The sequence below is a fragment of the Aedes albopictus genome, chromosome 1 (assembly GCF_035046485.1).
Source record: "Aedes albopictus strain Foshan chromosome 1, AalbF5, whole genome shotgun sequence".
NCBI lineage: Eukaryota > Metazoa > Arthropoda > Insecta > Diptera > Culicidae > Aedes > Aedes albopictus.
The window spans coordinates 207,759,972-207,766,586 of NC_085136.1; the positions used below are offsets into that span (position 1 = coordinate 207,759,972).

Consider the following 6,615-nt stretch of genomic DNA (forward strand, 5'->3'; position numbering starts at 1 on the left):
TTAACTGTATAGCGCTTTTTGTATAAAAAAAAGTAATTTGTTTTGCACAAAATCAACTTTTTGTCAGTGATGCGTTATTATGAGTGTTACGTAATTTATGCACGATACTACAAAACACTTCACACATAAATCGCTAGACATAGCTTATTCGTATAAGCTATTTATAATTTTTGCTACCTTACATATATGCAGTAACTATATTAAGCCATTTGTACAAACATTCCGAATGAGTCCCACTTGCCCCGTGATACGGAGTAAATGAAGATCTGCTCCACTTTTCATTATATGCATAATATATAGAATGTAAAATTTTTGAAACAGTTTTAATGCCCGTTATTAAGGAGAAATATACCAACAATTTCTTTTAGAACCATTGGAATTATAAAACTAATTATGTTTAGAATTTTTTGGCATGACAAAGCCAAACTAGCCTTTTTTCAGGTCCTACTTGCCCCGGGATACCTTAAACAATTGTTTATTTTTTGCACTTTTGACACATGTATTCTCTCAAGGACGGGTTCAATAATCGTGAACTGATAATAAGATAGAGTTAATCGTAAAAGAAAGCCAAATTTCAGCTCATAAGTGACAGAATTAGTCGGTGGTCCGTCTTACCCACCCGGTCCGTCTTACCCCCACCCCCCTAATAAGCTTTGTTCCTTTTAATTCTGCCCTCTTTTGCTAATCTTTTGGCAGATATGCGTATTTCGACTACCGCTTGTAATCTTCCACACCCGAGCAGAAGGGAATAACATATCTAGATAAGTTTTATATTCACCACCGACAACAGCGTGGGAACTTTGCGACAGCAGCGCCACCACGAAGTGGCCACTTGTGTTGCCATTTCAAATGACCGTTAAATTCCTTACACAGCTTTGGAACTGGAATTGGATGTCTGTTCTCTGTGTTATTATATAAAATAAATTGAAAATTTTTCGTTGAGAAAAATACAAGATCAACGTTTTTTTTTTAATAATATAAGATAACAAAGCAGGGCTCACTGTACCAAACCAACGATACGAGTGCCTCGGTTGGGGCAGTTGACCAACTAACAAATTTCTTGATAGACCGTTAAATTGGTGTACGATTGGAATTATCAGTCTGTTGCTCTGTGCTAGCAGGCTATCGTTCTAATGAAATGACAATTACAAATAGAGTAAATCGCCAATTGTTGCACACTTTAAAAGCTTACCAATTGTTGCACACCTCATAATAAAAGCATAGAGTGTGGAACAAAATTGGCAAGTTTTTAAGGTGTGCAATAATTGGCGATTTTCCCTACAATTACAAAATAATAAAAGTCGGTTCAGTGGTTAATTTTTTTACTATCCTTTAAAACAATGCTAGACCTAAAGCTTGGAACACATAGCGTTCTTTCCGTCGAGGTCTGCGTTTTTTTACAGTTGTCCCATGGGAAATCTGTCAAACTACTGTCAGTCGCGCACACGCAAATGTATGCATTGTGTGGGGCACTTAATCCTAATGACAAAAAAAATATGAGTCTAAGTATTTGTGATGAACTGCAAACTCATCAAGTTAAACAACATTCTGAGGTCCACTATATCGACACTATTTCTAAGGAATAGCCACGAATATACGTAAATAAATTCTCAAAAAGGAACATAAAATATGTAGCCAAAATTATCGAAGTGTTTGTAAAATAATAAACTGAAAAGCTCGATCAGTCCCAATTAGGGGAATCAATTAGATCATACACACGGTATGCTGTAAACGAAATCTCGAATGATGTAGTTTCAATTTCAAAACTTGTTATTGTTGTGCTATTGTTTACTAAATATTTGTAAACTCTCAATAGTAAAATAATAACTAAATTTGTTCCAAAACAAAACATATGATTAAAATTTTATTTTATGGGTATTTTATCAATAGCTTGTTCATAACAAAATAAGATTGTCAAGCAAGTTATGGAAAACTAATGCCTTGATAAGTTAATAATAACAAAACAAGATATAAAAACAAATTATGTGATATGATAGTTATTAGTTTGATATTCTCCTTTGCTCGGGCAGTGTCAGTTTATACATGGATAACTGACACTGAGAAAGATTACAAGTGGTAGTTGAAATACGCGTATCTGTCAAATGATAAACAAAAGAGGGCGGAATTAAAAGGTGCAAAACTGATTACACTCATTCGAAGGGGGTATTCTGCTAAGATGGTTCGACAAATCGGTACAAGATCTTAATTTTGTTGTAAAGATTTTGCTGCGTGAATATCCTTATCAATACTGCTAAGAAATTTGTTATGATTTTAGTAACAAATTCAAAAAAAAACCTGTTCTATTTATTCAAACAGATGTATTACGATAGTTGATGCATTATGTATAATTTTAAAATTTAAAAGATTTTTTATATTGTCATAAAGAGAGTTATACCAAAACTTTCAAACTTTCAACAAATTCGTTCTGAAAAGCATAACAGACCTTGTTGTAATTTAGTTACAGTTTAACACATTTAATCTAATAACATAATTAATATTCGAATGAGTGTAATCAGTTTCGTACCTTTTAATTCCGCCCTATGTTGCTTATCCTTTGACAGATACGCGTATTTCGACTACCACTTGTAATCTTCCTCAGTGTCAGTTATCCACTCACACTGTGGCTCGAAAAGTCGGTACAAGATCATAAATAATATTATTTGGGTTACGTACAAAAGGCTGAACTACGAAAGGCTGAAATAACAGAAGGCTGAAACACAAAAGGCTGAAATTACAAAAGGCTGAATGCATCAAAAGGCTGAAATAACATAAGGCTGAAATAGTAATTCACAAGCCAAAAGACTAACCTTAACACTAACAACAGATACAATCAGTCGTATCACTCTAATTGGGAATAATTACATACATACATACACTGAACGGCCTATTGAAAATTTGCTTATCCAGCCGTGGCATTCGCATTGGTTTTGCTTGAGCTTGACGTTTGGCCGTTCTACCATCTCCTATTTCATGATTGGCCATACTTAGCCATTTTGGGGGAACATGCTTCAGTTACTATGTTCTGAATCGGAAAATTTTACACTGGTCATAATGCTATACATTATTGAACGCCTACATTCCTAAGACAATATGTTTCAAAAGAATAGTATACATTTCAAAGAAGGGAAAATTTCGTATGAAATTGTTAGTATTCGTAACGACGACAATCTCCGAAACGACATGACTAGAAAGAATGACTCATGTTTAAAGAAGGAAAAATTAACAATATAAATATTATCAGTTCCTTTCTGTGTTCGTTGGTATGCATCATTAGCCTCTTCACTAAGCCCACACAGAAAGAAATCATGAAAATTAAACAGCACGTAAGTTAAGCATCAACTGAAAATTATAGCAGAAGCTACAAAATTACAATCATTTAACGTGAGATGATGCTGTCCGCTCAGTAATCAGCCAATCATGCGTACTATTTACAGATTTTGAGAAATATTCGCTTGAAATTTACATGTAGTAACGTGAACAAGGACAGCTACGCTCAGTCGTCTGCCTCGCTGCGCAGACTGCTCTCTCTCGCTCTCTGTGGCTGAAGCGGTACAACAGTTTGTTTCTTTATGGTGGAACATGTTTATCTTTGATAGCGTTCTCTTCAGCTTGGTGAGATTGAGACAGCCTAGAGGGGATAGGCATGAACTCTCACTAGGAAGATCTGAGTTCGGTTTTCGTATAAAGATTTTTTTTAAATTTCTATGAAAAGTCGGTGCTATAATTAACACTCTTCTCTCAACAATCAGCAGTGTAATTTTCAGATCACACATAAATTTCTATTGAACGCGATGGAGGTCATTTTGGTACATTCAGTTCGTCATAAATTTACAAATTTTGTTCGTACTGTGCAGTTCCCAAACTAAGGTCCATTCTGAGCGTTACGTGTTCGGGCCAAGAACTTGTCATTATGAAATCTCTCTTGACTCCCATTGGTATTGAACAACTTCCGGCCCCTTACACAATATGCCATATGCCAAGCTGAGAAACAGGTTTCATCTCAGTTGAGGTGTAACTCCAAGAAAATGTGGAAGTGCTATAACTTGTGTATGCACTTTCGTATTTTCAGCCTCTTCAATTTTCAGCCTTTTGTTATTTCAGCCTTATGTTACAGTTTCTTAATTTCAGCCTTTCGTATTCAGCCTTTTGTGCATTCAGCCTTCTGAAATTCAGCCTTATGTTATTATCCCTATTATTTTGTTATTATCATTATAAAATTTGTTATTCTTTTGTGTTGACTGTAGGGTGTTTTGTCAAAATGTGTGTTATTTCAACTGCAAACAGTACATGTTTTATAACAATCAAGCCCGTGCACAAGGGAGGGGTTTTGGGGGTTAAACCCCTCCCATTACCGATGTTCCATACACTAGGCGCCCCTCCACCCTTTGCCAAAATTAGGAGAAACCCGACCCTTGTCGCCTTTTCTGCGCACGGGCCTGATAACAACCCTTGTTACAAAAAGTAACACAAAAGTAACAAAATAACATAACCTTTAATAGTTTTGATTTCCAAATCCGATCGGGTACTCCAAAGCTTCATTTATTGGTTCTCGATTGGTTTCAATTGTTCTGGTCAATGTCGGAATAGCAATTACGATTTGTATGGCTATTTTTGGAAGTTCAATCATAAATTTCAAATTTTTTAATAATAATTTCAAAATTGTCAACAGAAAAATAGGGCTGGTAGTATAAACTTAATTTAAGGAGGGCTATATTGGGTTTAACCTCCAAATATTTGCGGACTTTTAGTTGTTTCATGAAAAAACTATCACAAATATTTTATCAAGCTGTTTCGCTAAAATTTCACTCAAATATAATTCTGATTAAGCTAAAAATGGTATGTTTGCATCTACAATGCATAACACTCTCAGTATTTGACAAATAAATTGTTGTATGTAGTCTCATGCACACTTTATGTTCAATTGATTTGACAGTTTATGATTTATGTTAAAAACATTCTACGACACATCAACCTTAGTTACATTATTTTTATCAAGCTTTAATTAAATCCCGACTTTATAGCAGATGCATAACAGGAACAGTATCCCTAAAAATTTGAACTTCACTGTCGAAGCATCTCGCGCTTTTGCGAGATCCAGATACTAGTGGTGTTAATTTATTTTCTTCAGCCGTGTGTAACGGCCACTTATCTACATCACCCTCCGTCTTCACACAAATTCTACACATACCCACACCCACCGCCTTCGTCATTCCATCCACACATACACATACTTCACCCCTCCCCCTCCTCGGCCATCGTCATCGGTCAGCAGGCAAACAGCATTCTACTATGGTCCGCACTTGGCAGCGCCACACGGAGCTTAGTCGACGTGCCATTTGCGGGGACGGACGCGAGAACAAAAGAAAACAAATGACTCACTTTTTCAAAGTTTACCCGCGTGTGCGAAAGCGATCTCACCGAAAACTATTTACCTAAACCGTTGTTGGTTGGAGCTTATCTCCAAACTGGGTGATAACGTGCACTTCACTTCACCGTTGTTGTTAAATCGATCTGCTGGATTTCCACTCTCTTGATGACTGTTATCTATTCAACTTCTCTTCGTTTGCACTTGGAATTTCTGGATGATTGGGAAAACTCGCGAGATGTTTTACATTCGAACGAAAGTAACGCACCCAAGAAGACTATTTGAATCGACGGAACACACACGCATGTCCTTACGCTTCCGAGTCAGGCCTGTTTCTGGCTTGGCCTTCCTAGCCAAGAGCTTGCCATAGACTTGTGCTGGAGTAACCCCCCTCGTGCTATCGATAGGAACACAGCGGGCTGAGCTGAGCTACTCGTACGAAACTCCTCAACCTCATGTATTGTTAAGAAGGGGAGACGGCCAGGACCTAGCCATCACACATCTCGGTCCGAAAACTATGGAACATCCCGCCTGCTGCTGGCCGGGCCGCAACCACTTCCGCCGCCCGGTAGGTGGTTGCGGCCACTCACTGTCCAGCCACCCCATTCGGTCGGGTGCTCCAGCTTAGCTAGCTTGGCATAATGTACTGCACAGCACGGAGCGCGCGGATTGAAATTCGCTTTCTTCCCCGGCGAGCCAAGTGTGGGCATAAGCAGGACGTGGAGCACAAATCGCGCTTCTTCGTTCCGGTCCCTCTGGCACTGCCGGGCTCGGCTGGCTACGGTAGAGCGAAGTTATCCGCCGCGACGGACGCGAAGGACCTTTCGCTATTTGGTCCGTTTCGATCGAGGTGGGATGTGAGTGTCTCTTGCTTTTGTGCATATCCGCATATCCGCGGGTGTCGTCTTCTTGGGGCACGGTACACCGGCTTACGTTCACATGTACCGGTACCTATGTCGGAAATGCGGAAAGTCCACTCCCCAGTGCTAGGGATGTCTTCAATATAGAGATTAAAATATTTTTGAGAAGACGAATATTAGTAAAACGGGTGCATTCCAATTGAAATGTTAATATTTTTTCGTGATAAAAATTGATGGCTTGTTACTTATTGATCTGAATTGACAACATTCTTGCGCTGGATAGAATAACAGTTTATTCGGTAAAAAGACAGCTCACCAGAACAAAAAAAAACATGATTTTAAATGAATTTCAAATATAGTATAGAGGATTTGGGCTGCAAAACGGTGAAT

At 38.1% G+C, this 6,615-nt stretch overlaps 1 protein-coding gene across 1 annotated transcript in view; it reads right to left on the bottom strand.

The window, feature by feature from the left end:
- Positions 1 to 6,400, bottom strand: part of LOC109415558 (protein distal antenna) — a 106,730-nt gene extending 100,330 nt beyond the window's left edge. Inside the window, exon 1 of the mRNA XM_062846169.1 lies at positions 5,433 to 6,400. The gene's annotated coding sequence lies outside the window, so the exon portion shown is untranslated. The remainder of the gene's footprint in view (positions 1 to 5,432) is intronic.
- Positions 6,401 to 6,615: the final 215 nt, after the last annotated feature.